At 42.6% G+C, this 13,070-nt stretch overlaps 1 long non-coding RNA gene across 1 annotated transcript; it reads right to left on the reverse strand.

The window, feature by feature from the left end:
- Positions 1-4,575: 4,575 nt before the first annotated feature.
- On the reverse strand, positions 4,576-5,572 carry LOC131483124 (uncharacterized). Its single transcript, XR_009247535.1, has 3 exons — positions 5,473-5,572; positions 5,248-5,340; positions 4,576-4,638 (listed from the first exon to the last, which is right to left on the reverse strand). It is a non-coding gene; the product is annotated as an uncharacterized LOC131483124 (long non-coding RNA).
- Positions 5,573-13,070: the final 7,498 nt, after the last annotated feature.

Consider the following 13,070-nt stretch of genomic DNA (forward strand, 5'->3'; position numbering starts at 1 on the left):
GCTTCTTGAAATTGGAGACACACAGTTAGTAACTTGAATGTTGTCCCAACCCTTGTTTACTTGAGCAGGATGTATAACTGGAAAAAAGGACCCACTCCTCTGTTTTCTCCCAATTCCTGTGAATCCCATTCTTCCATCCTATTCTACACTCCTATGATTCTATACTAAATTAGAGAAAACAATCACAGAGTTTTGCTGGTAACATTTGGTTCGGTGCACAATATGGGACTAGAAAAAGACTTCCTGCTCTTATACAACAGCTATGTGGCTGGATTGAGCAAATAGAAGACTCCACAAGGTTTTTACTGAACCTGTGGAAATGACCCTTGACACCTCATGCTTCTGCACAAACATGAACACACCCACCAAACTATGCACCCACCTAATCCACAGCCACTGCCTACCTCCAACTAAACCTCCAGACTGATTGTGCTTTTAGGACATAGGGGGTTGAGATAGGAAGTACAACAGTTTAGGACTTTAGAGGCTCTAATCACCAACTACCTATTTTCACTTTTGCTATCACGTTAATTTTCAGATTAGAAGCAAGTCTCTTGATCCTTCTATTTTGAAATCTGGTGGATTGAGAGTCCCCAAAAGTGGCCAATTTTCTGCATGACTTGATACTAAGTGGATCCTGAATCCCAACTACCTGACATGGGACCAAAGTTCTGGCCTCCTTTTTCATGCTTCACATTGGTTCTTCCTCACTGGGGGAGGGATGAGAGTTCAGGCACCAAAAAATATTCCTTTTGGTTTGAGTTTTTATGCACCATCTCCGGGAGGCATTCACATGATTCACCCCAAGGGCAAAGAGAAAGAAACTTATTCCCAATGGGCAATAATGTCTACCACCTCACCAAGAAAAAAGGGTGAGACTTGTGGCTTCCTTCTCCCAATGTTCTGGACTAGACAGCAGGTTCAGGGTCACCAGCTTGGAAGCCGCACCCCCACTCCATCCAGGCTTTCCCTTCTGCCCACCTGTGACTCTCACCTATCCTCACCTGGAACTGAGAGGGGGTGGGATTGCATTTTTTTTGTAACCACTCCCCTCACAAAAGCTCCATGATAGGGAGAATCTCGCTCTCTTGGTCACATGTTTCTGAGGAATCTAGATGTTTTCTGCTTTTGTGATTATGATTAATTGGTTGGATGGGGGCTGTATGAACTCCTGGCCTGACAGTCTATGTGTCACCCACCTGGTAGGACACCAGGCACGTCACATAGTAGAACACTCCTCCTGAAGGAGGTCCCTGGTGTTTGATAAAAGTCATTACCCTATAGCCCATCAGTTTGCATTTTTTGAAAGTTGACTGCTTCCAACCTAATACAAACCTACCAACTTGCTCATTTTGAAAGTTAACAGCTAAAACTGACCAATCATGACTGTACAATTATATGGAATTTTCATGGCATGAGTTGGGGCAGACCAGGCTGAATCACTACACTTCATCCAATGGCAAATACAAACACCAGAACAGAGTGTGGTTTGAGCCAGAAGTGGTCGCAGCAAAAATCAGTACACATTATGGAATGCCAAGGTGAGGTGACGTATACCAGATGTGAACACAGCACCCAACCAGATGAGAACCAGGAAGTAAGGGGGCAGAGCCGGCAGGGGGAGTTTGGGGGGTAGAGGTTCCCTTGCTGGACAGCTACTCCCACTGTAGAACATGAGCTGGGATAGGGCAGATCAGACAAGGCAGGGCTACAACACCTGTGGGCCTCATGTAGACTAGATCAGGGAAAAGCCAGGCTGAGCTGATTGTTCCTACTGCTGCAAACTACAATCACAGTGGGTGAGGGTTGTTTGGGCTTTGCTACAGCATTAACTGGCAGAAGCTGGCACTGGGGGCTAATTCTGTCAAGTCAAATCACAGAACCACCTGAGATTGCATATTCCGGAAGTGGGAGTTGAAATAGTGGGATCTTACTTCTGGGTCACTACTCCCACAGGAAGGCACAAAATCCAGGAGAGGGGCTTGGGTGGTTAGACAGAAAGGCACTCAACAACATCCATGAGCACTGGATAGTTGAGCTAGCTAGATGGAACTAGGCTTTATACCCACTGATACGTATGAGAGCACAATGGGATGTGGGACAGATTGGACTAGTCTGCTACACATACTGGAAAACCAGGGTAGGAGGCGGGTCTGGTGGGGGTTACTGTGGGTCACTCTGACTAAGCTGCAGCTTCCATTGGTTTGTGTGAGGGCTGAGTATGAAGTGGGCATGATTCAGGCTGGACAGCAACACCCATTGGTTCCAGTGGAAGACAGGGATGGAAACAGAACCAACTCAGCAAGCGCAAACACCAGCTGATTGGGGTTGATGGACTGTGTCAGGCCATGTACTTGCTAGTTCACACAAGAATCTGGTCTGGGAACACCTCAGGCAAAGTTTTTTGGGGATCTCCCCGATCGAACTACCAGACTCAGTACCATGAAAAGACAGAGGACAGAGCAAGTCAATCAACTACCTCAGCTATATGTTGGCAGTGAAAAACTGGGCAAAGGGAGACTCTATGAAGGACTATGTCAGTCAGTGGATTCTTCAACGACCTCAACATGCTTGGAGTGACGAGACTGGCAGCAATTCACAACTGGTGAACTATCAAAACCACTTGAGCAAGATACTCAGAGCATGCTCCACATTAGGGACCTGGGATGGGTGGGAGACTGGGTGGGGCTCCTGCCTTAAAATCCCCCTTTACATCAGATATATGATGCAAACAATATGGAAATAATAGTCTTACCCATTTTCCTGTAACCCTTGAACTTCTTTACCCTAATTAACTATGTAAAGATTATTAAAAATATACTAAAAAATGGAAAAAGGAAAAAATGTGTGTTTATATTTACTGGAAATTTAGATATACAGAGAGGATGTGAGACACATAGGAAGATCTTCCATGTGCTGATTCACTTCCCAAAAATTCATAACTCTCAGATCTGAGCAGCTTTAAAGCCAAGAACCAGGAGCTTCTTCTAGGTTTCACACGCAGGTGTATAGTCACAAGCATGTGGGTGGTTCACAACAGTTTTCCCAGGCCAAAGGCTGCTGAAGTCCATGCAGTGGGTGTGGAAGACATGAAGTTGTGAAGAGAACTTTTCCATTGCAGGCAAGGCCACAAGGAATTACACGCAGCATGGCAAGGCCCAGGCAGATGTCTCTACAACCACCTGAAAAGCAGTTCCACCTCCCTTTGCATAGACACTGGACAACCCCACAGAGATTTCTGTTATCTATTTAGGCATTGTCTGCCACTGTGGAGTTGCTTTTTATGATCAATGTGAGCTTAGAAGATGATGTTGGTGATTACATCTTAGCAAAAGGGCCTTTTACTATTCCTGCTCTCTCAGGTGCCCCACTCATCATATGAAAATCAAGAGTGTTAAGTCCCTACATGTAGCAGGAACCTATGCTTAGGGTTGTCCTCCCACATTGACCAAATGCTAATCAAGGATGTTAAGTCCCAAGGTGTAGTGGAAATCTATTCTTTCCCTCTTTGACTAATCTTTAGGTCCCTCCTTCTGTGATATGCTTCCTCCCTTAACTGACTCAAGAGTAAGTTGTAGAATCAGGATTGTAATAGGAATGTGTTACTGATAGACATGTACCATCTCTTGAGAACTTCCTGACCACAGGATTAGGACAGCTTGTATCCTGCCTCAAGGGGAAACAATTGGCAGGACTATCCTTAGGAATGCTTCCCCCTTGACCAGGTATGAAAAGTGGGTGCCAGGGTTTGTGAAGACTTCTGTATAAAATAAAGAGGACAGCTTTCTCACACAGTCCATTATGATCCTGAAACTGTAGTGGTCCATTGCTTTTCTATGCCTCCTCCAAGCACCCTTCTTAAGTTGTGAACTTCACTTGAGCTGGACTCTGGCAAAGGGAGGAGAGCTGGATGTTCAGTGGGGCTTCCAGGGCACAAAGCAGTCTTCATATAGGATCCCAGAGCATGCAAAGCGAAGGACAGCCACTAGGATACCATGCCATGCCCTCGGGTTTGATCTTTACAAATGACTTATGTGGGCCTTTGGGTGACCCCCTCTACACTTCATACATGAGTTCAGAAAAAGCCAGTTTCTTCAAGTTTGTCACTCATGTGGCTTCCTACCTCTGAGAGCTGAACAGCCATAGAATGGCAGGTGTTTGAAGCAGGGTAATAGCAGCTATTTCCTTGCTGGTTGAAAGACAACCAATGGGAAGTGTCCTAGCCACAGGTTCCTGTCCAGACAAGGAATGTTCAGGGGACACTTAAAAATCTAAGATCCGTCTGGAAAATTTTGCTGTCTCCATTGAAGAGAAACACCATCTTCTGGCTCTCTCCCAAGAAATGCTATTTGATTCCCTCTGCTTTCTATATCCACCAGGTCACTGTTCAAATAAAACTTTTGTCTGCAAATGAGAAAAAAAAGGAGAAAAAATGAAATTCTATTTCTCAAGTCTCATTTTTGCAAAATTTCACTTTCATAGTGTGTTTCAATTATGGCCAGAGCTAAGGCTAGGCATCTTTGAGGGAAGGCAGCTCTGTTTTCAGTGATTGTGTAATTTTTTTGATTAAAACTTGCCTGAAGATTATTTCTTGACCTTTCTGATTAGCTCCAAGCAGCTCATTCTTTCCATGGGGATCTGAAATGAGGAAAAGAGTAACCATATCTATGAATCACATCTAAATGTTTCTTTTCAAATGCTAAAGTGGAGCCAATCAGATTTGTTGCCATTCTAGATAGAGCAGATTTGAATATTAGTGAAATGTGGACATTTATGAGCATTATTAATAGGCATTACTTCTCATCTATTAATACCTTAACATAATACCCATTCTTCTAAATAAAAATTTCAGTTATGTGATATTGTGTATTTCCCTTAAAGTGGGATATGACAGAAAATATGGTATAAAAATTCAAAATGAGGCGTGGGGTATCTTATATCCCATATTAGCACTAGTTTGTTTTTTCCTGGCCACTCTGCCTCAAAAACAACTTCCTGAAAATGTATCTTGGGAGGTCGTAGATGTGATTCAAGTGTTTGGTATCATGAAAAGACCCATATATATGTCCTGATTTATGGTGACAAGCTGGCAAATTGCTAGAATAATCCTATGCATGGAAACTATAGAATGCCTGTGTCTCACCAGCTGTCCTTCTGGAAGAAACTCAAACTAAAACTCAAATAAAATTCCAGTCAACATTTCCTGAGCTATGTATCAATTGCCCTGTCCATTATGTGCTGACCTACCTGGAAGTCTCTGTTTCACAGATTCCCCCACTGTCCATGGTGCTGATTCTTGCTCCAACTTGAAGATCACATCAGGCTTTGTCATGGAGTACCCTGTGAATGGAGAATGATGCAGATTTTACAAAACCACCACTAGTCCTATCAACTACTACACTTTATAAACTCTTCTTTCATTAGCAAACTATACAGAAGTGTTCTGCTTAGGCATGACAGAACTTCACTCACCCAAGGACAGCAGATTGTTATAGGTCTCAAGCATCACCTCTCTGTACAGAGTCTGCTGAGTATTGTCCATTGTCTTCCATTCTTCCTGGGTAAAGTCCACAGCCACATCTTCAAAAGACACCAACACCTGTAACAGAACATGTCTTCTCAGCTCTGGATCATTAAATAAAAACACTGACAGTGCATTTTTTGTGTATTTAATTTGCAACTTCTATGGACACAGTTCAATTTACAATTTATACAGCATCATAGAGTAACAGTTAAATGAAAATATCTTGTGCTATATTACTTCTGCAATTCCAATACTATAACAAAATAATCCTTATTCTATTAAAGGTTGTTTTCTCTAAAGATTCTGTCATTAGATTCATTCTAATGAACTGTTGAAGGCATTGCTAGAATAGCTCTCCAAGTGGAAGATATCGCTGTCTGTTATTGCCACTGTTTTTCTTTCTTTTAAATTTATTTATTAATTACATTGTATTATGTGACACAATTTTATAGGTATTGAGATTCTCCCCACCCCTCCCCAAACCTTCCCCCCATGGTGGACTCCTCTACCCTGCTGCGTAACCACAGCTCAAGTTCAGTTGAGATTTTCTCGTTGTAAGCATATAACAAAGATAGAGTCCAGCATCTTATTGTTCAAGTTCAACGGCTTCTTAGGGAGACCTTCTCTGGCCCGAAGGCAGAGCCAGCAGAGTATCCTCCCAATCAATTAAAAGCTCCAACATACCATCAGCAACAATTTCTAACGTTATGGAATTAATTGACAAAGTATTGAGTAACCAATGTGCTAAAAATAAATGCAAGTACTTAACCACATCCTGTGACTTCCCCATTAACACTTCAATTTTAGTTTATATACAATGGGTTCTATATTTTTTAGATAGCTATAGATTACATCCAGCTGTCTTGTGTCTATTCTCATTACAATATCCAGCCTTTTACAGCATTGAAGCATATTATTGCTCAACCTGGCTTTTTTTTTTCTGGGTAGTCTGGACTGGCTTCTAACTCCAACAAGACATATGTCAACAGTTTAGGTGCAGAACAGTTTTAGGAGGGATGTGCAGAGAAATCCTCAATACCCTAGTGAGGAGCAACTAATATTTCATGTCTTCAGCTCACCTTCTATGGTGATGGAAGATTTCTCCGCTCCTCCACCCCCTTACAGAATAATATAAGGTATTAAAAGTATATCAGGTTTTACAATTCTTATCTTTTTAATTTTATTTAAACTTTTTAATTTTATTTAATCTTTTTAAAAAGATTCATTTTTATTGCTAAGTCAGACATAAAGAAACAAAGAGCAACAGAGAGGAAGTTATTCCATCTGATGATTCACTGCCCAAGGGGCCTCAACCTCTTGTGCTGTGCCAATCTGAAGACAGGAGCCAGGAGCTCTTAAGGGTCACCCATGCAGGTGCAAGGTTCCAAGGCTATGCGTCATCCTCGACTGCTTTCCAGGCCACAGGCAGAGAGCTGGATGGGGAGCAAGGATGCTGGGATAAGAACCAGTGTCCATATGGGATCCTGGCACATTCAGGACAAGTTTAACTTCTAGGCTACCACGCTTGGCCCAGAAATCTTATTTCTAAACACTTAAGAAAGTTTATACTATTTTCATGTGCTGATTTAATCTATAAATCCATCAACATTGTATAAATATTCTCATTTTTTACTTCCTCACCAATATTTGTTACCCTTTCTTCCAAATAATAATAACCATTCTGACAGGGTTGCAATACCTTGGTGTGATGTTGATTAACATTTCCCAAAAGGTTATGTTTTGAGAACTATCTACTGAGGTCCTTTGATCATTTCTTTACCCAACAGAGGATGCTTTTGTTGTTAAGGTAACATGGAGCTTGAAAGATAAAAGTTACCAATTTGAACAGCACATGGAACTTCCTGTGTCCTGTTATTTGACAAACTATTAAAAGTGAAATAGAGGTCCCAGTGTGGTGGCCTAGCAGCTGAAGTCTTTGCCTTGATAGCACCAGGATCCCATATGGGCATCAGTTCTAATCAACACAGCTCCAATTCCCTTCCAGCTCCCTGCTTGTGCCCTGAGAAAGCAGTCGAGGATGGCCCAAAGCTTGGGAAACCAGCACCCTTGTGGGAGACATGGAGGAATCTGCTGGTTCCTAGCTCTGGATCGGTGCAGCTCAGTTTGGAAAATGACTCATTGGATGGAAGATCATCCTGACTGTTTCTTCTCCTCTCTGTATATCTGACTCTGCAATAAAAATAAGTCTTAAAAAAAAGTGATAGGGAAACCCTAATAATCCTTAAAGCTCATAATACAAGTACACCCTCTCTATAAAAAAAAAAACACCTAATATTACTTAATGAAACATGACTTCTACTTAGATTTGGGATTTTTTGTTTCCCTGTTTTTGAAAGATTTATTTATTTGAAAACCAGATATAGAGAACTCGGAAAAGGGGCCTGGCACAATAACCTAAGGGTGAAAGCCCTCACCTTACATGCACTGGGATGCCATAGAGATGCCAGTGTGTGTTCTGGCTAATCTGCTTCCTAGCCAGCTCCCCGCCTGTGGTGTGGGAATGTGGTAAAGAAAAGCCTTGGGACCATGAACGTGTGTGGTGGGTCCCGAAGAATTTCCAGGCTTCTCATTGGCCCAGCTCCTTCCATTACAACTCATTCAGAGTGAGAGTAGATGGAGAATCTTTGTACCCCCTTCTTTCTGTATATTTGCCTTTCAAAAAATATATACATATATGTTAATTTTCTGTTCATTGTGTGTGATATTTAAATATGTGATCAGGGTGGGAAGGTTCAAGGGTTAGGGAAAAGTTGATGTGATCATTGTTTCCAAGTATTCTATTTCTTCTTCCTATGGAACTGATTCATATCCTTGTTGTTCATTTCCCATCTAGCTCCCTGCCTGTGGCATTGAGAGGCAGTACAAGGACGCCCAAAGCCATGGGGGCTGGGTTTAAGAATTTTTACACCAAGAGTAAACATAGTTGCGACACTGAAAACATTATTAGGGTAGAGTTACAGTACAATCTTTGTTTAATTTCTGCATCAGGCATAAATTAAATAAGCATGTATTACAGTATAAGTATGACTGTCACCTCAAATGCTACTTGGTGGGCATGACTAACAGCCTGCCTGCCTATGACCTGAGGCATGGCTTAGAGCCGTGTTTGCAGTACTTGACCTGTGACTTGATTGGAGGTTCCAAATAGACACGCCTTCTAGTCAATTACAGTGTCATTGCTGTGTGGGAGGTCTGTCTGGGACTGCCCTTCTGCCATCCTCTTTCCTAGTGCATTTGAGCAGTGCTCATTTTACAATAAATGGACATGCTCCCTCAGACTATCCCCAGTGGTTCCTGCAGCCCAAGAACACTGACATCTCATCCCCTTGGTGGTTTTCGGCATGTTGGCTGGAAAATCCCCGATACTTAAAGGCAATAAAAATAAATACCAAAATGGACAAAGAACTAAATATATTTCTACAAAGATACTCAAAAGGCTAATTATTAGCACAAAAAGGTTTTCAGCATGATTGATCATTAAGTGAATGAAAATGGCAATCACAATCATATGCAATTTATATCCATTGCAATCTCCATCATTAAAACAATCCAGGCGGGCCCAGCACGATGGCCTAGTGGCTAAAGTCCTCACCTTGATTGCCCCGGGATCCCATATGGGCACCGGTTCTAATCCTGGCAGCTCCAGTTCCCATCCAGCTCCCTGCCTGTGGCCTGAGAAAGCAGTCGAGAACGGCCCAATGCATTGGGACCCTGCACCCATGTGGGAGACCCAGAGCAGTTTCCAGGTTCCCAGCTTCAGACTGACATGCACCGCCCATTGAAACTCACTTGAGGAGTGAATCATCATGTGGAAGATCTTCCTCTCTGTCTCTCCTCCTCTCTGTATATCTGACTTTGGAATAAAATAAATAAATCTTTAAAAAACAAACAAACAAAAAAACCAATCCAGGCAAGGATGGCTCAAGCTGCCTTCAAGCAGCCAGGCCCTGTTCTGTCCTTCTACCAACCAGACAAAAGCGGCCAGTGGGATAGGGTTCTGTTTGCGCACATGCAAGGCCAGGATGGATCAAGCTGCCTTTTAGCAATCAGACCATGCTGTGCCCCTCACCTCAGTCAAAGTTGGCCAGTGTGGTCCAGGATCCAGTTTGGCACTTAGCCCAGGCCAGAATGGCTCAAGCTGCCATAAAGTAGCCAGGCTGGGCTATGCCCTTCCCACCACCAGGCAAGAGGTGACACTGGGTACAAGCTCACGTTTATGCTCTCAGCCAAGGCCAGGATGTCTACAGCTGCATTCAAGCAGCTAGACTGGGATGTTGGATTCCCAGGAGCAGGAATTGTGGATTGCTCAGGAGAAGGGGAATGGGGGATGTGTGGGAGGCAGGACCACTGAAGGACTATATTGCAGCTAAGGAATGACTTCTGAAGGACTTCTACTGACAAAAGCCACTTTACCTGCAGGTAAATGAGGGGGCTAACACCTAGTGGTTTGGAAAGTATAACTGAGGAAATTTCTGGGTAAGACGAGTACACATGCCCACATGGGAGACCTGAACTGGGATGGTTAGCATGGGGGCCTGTCTGGCAGGGAAAGATTACACTACTGCCAATGAGTCTCATAGAAGGGGCAGATAACGTTACACTGGGCCATGATATCAACAGGCATGCACAAGAACTAGGTCTGGGGTTAGATCCTGTGGGGTCTATGAGGGCTCAACCAGTGAAACTGCAAATTCTGAAGGCTGGCACAAGAGCTGAGAGTTGTAAAGAGCTGAGCTGCACAGGACCATGGAACCCTCTGTCACTCATGAATACTGGGATTGGGAACAGGACACATTGGTCCAGATTGCAGCAAAGAGCAGTCTGCTGCTCAAAACAACAAGCAAAGGAACCATGGCAGGGGCAGATCTAGTAGGCATTATAGGGTGTCACTTTGATTAGGATGCAGTTCCCAACTGGTGTACATGAGAGCTGAATGTGGGATGGGCACGGTTGGGCTCCACCACAGCATCCACTGACTTGCATAAGAGATGGGACTGGAGACAAACTTATCCAGCAAGTGCAACCACCAGTGTGTGTATAGGCTGGTGTGGGTGATAGACTGAGCTGACCCCATACTGGCAAGTAAACACACAAGTCTAATATTACCTCAGATATTTTCTTCAGGGATACTGACCACTGATCCAATGGACACAGAACTCCAAAAATTTAGACAAATGTGGAAACTGTGCATTAACTTTGGAGTTTATGTATCAGAACTGGGCCTCCTCATTTGCTGAATGAACATGCTCAGATGCACATAGAGGATATGGCAGTCTGTTGGAGCATGCACATGAAGGAGGGTAGAAAAGATTGGACAACTACCCCAGGCTAGCATTGACACTAAAGATCTGGCTGAATGGAAACTAGTTGGGATGTCAACCAATGGACTGTGGAAGGATTTCTTATGGAAACCACTTGAACAGAACCCTCAGAGCATGCTCCATGTCAGGGAACCTGGAAAATAAGATGGCCATTCCACAACCCAAGGTTCTATTGTAGGGATTCTGGGAATCGCTTTTCTCCTCTCCACCATCTCCCAGACACAAAAAGAAGAGAATTTGGAAACAATGGTCTCATCCACCTTCCCCTAACTCTCGATCCTTCCTAGCTTAATCAGTATCCACATGTGCATGCATGCTCCCTTCTCAAATGTGTAAACATCATCAAAATAAAATTTAAAAAAAGAACCATAAGAAATTAATTACTGCAACTCAAGACACACATTCTGGAGCATATTTTTATGGCAACCAAAGCACACTCTTAATTGTAACTATACTTCCTATTGCCAATGAGAAAGAACCAACCACCATCAGAGAAATATAGAATTCAAAAGTTTTCACTTTACATGGTCAACACCTGAACAATAACAAATAAAATGTCAAATAGCATCCTATGCACTGATCTCCAACTCTCAGAAAAATAAGAAGCCAAGTCTAGGAGTAGAAACAGGAAATTCAAAATACAGATTAATGAAGAAATGAATAAAAACTGTATTCAGCAATACTGAAAATAAAGTAAACATTCACTGTTCTTAAAGGGAAAACAAAATCAATGAACCTTTTACTAGATTAATCAAAAAGTAGGCTCAAGTATATAACATCAAAAAGAAGAGGGACATATTACAATTGGTATCACTGTAGAGGAGTGGATCAGGGCTGTCTGGACAAAGTGGGTTCTGTCACTACTTGTGAGATGAAAGACCTGCTGCATTTCTTTCATTTTTTTTAATAAACATTACTTTTATTGGAAAGCATGATATAAAAAAAAAAGCAGGCGAGACAGAGAGGATGATCTTCCATCTGCTGATTCACTCCCCAAGTGGCCACAAAGGCTGGGGCTGAGCAGATTTGAAGCCAGGAACCCAGAACTTCTTCCAGGTCTCCCACACGTGCAAGGCCCCATGTGTTTGGGCCATCCTCCACTGCTTTCCCATGCCACAATAGGGAGCTGGATGGGAAGTGGGGTTTCAGGAATTAGAACCAGCACCGATACAGAATCACAACATGTGCAAAGCATGGACTTTACCCACTAGGTTATCATTCAGGCCAGCTGCTTTATTTCTGATCCAGCTCCCTTCTAGTGCCCATGTGAATGCAGAGGATGTCCCAAGTGCTGGATTCCCTGTAGTGATCTGGGAGAACTGGGAAGAAGCTTCAATCTGGTCCTGCTTTAACCACTATGGTCACTTGGAAAGGAATAAAACAGAAGGAAGATCTCTGCAACTCTCCCTCTTTCTCTATAGTTCTACCATACATATCAATAAAATAATTTTTTAAAGATTTTTTATTGCAAAGTCAGATATGCAGAGAGAAGAGACAGTAAGGAAGATCTTCTATCTGATGAATCATTCCCAAAGTGACAGCAATGGCCAGACCTGCATCGATCCAGAGCCAGGAACCAGGAAATTCGTCTAGGTTTCCCACACGGGTGTAGGTTTCCCAAGCTTTGGGCCATCCTCAATTGCGTTCTCAGGCCACAAGAAGGGAGATGGTTTGAATGAGGGGTTGACAAGATTAGAACGAGTGCCCATATGGGATCTGAGCATGTTCAAGGTGAGGACTTTAGCTGCTAGGCCACTGCACCAGGTCTGATAAAATAAGTCTTTACTATAATAAAACAAAACAAATAAACAAAAAAAAAAAAAACAGGAAAAAAAACAGGATATGCAATAGATCACTAGGGACAGTCAACAGCAGTTATAAACAAATAAATCATAAAAAATGCTTAATTTCTGGATACTTAACATTAGCCTACAAACTGAATTACAAAGACATCAAAAAACTTGACAAAACCAACAGGCTTTTGGCAGTGAATCAGGAATAAATCTCTCCAAAGCAACGGTCAACACTAGGTGTCTTCACTGCTAGATTCTACCAAATTAACACCAAATTTTCTAGAATTACATTAAAAAACTAAAACGAAGAAAACCATTCCAAAATTAGGCTGAGCCTAACAATACTTGCATTCCTAAACTAGACTGAATTAGCAGCAGAAAGATCTTCAACAGTGACTGTTTAAAATCAGA

The sequence above is a fragment of the Ochotona princeps genome, chromosome 23 (assembly GCF_030435755.1).
Source record: "Ochotona princeps isolate mOchPri1 chromosome 23, mOchPri1.hap1, whole genome shotgun sequence".
Classification (NCBI taxonomy): Eukaryota; Metazoa; Chordata; class Mammalia; order Lagomorpha; family Ochotonidae; genus Ochotona; species Ochotona princeps.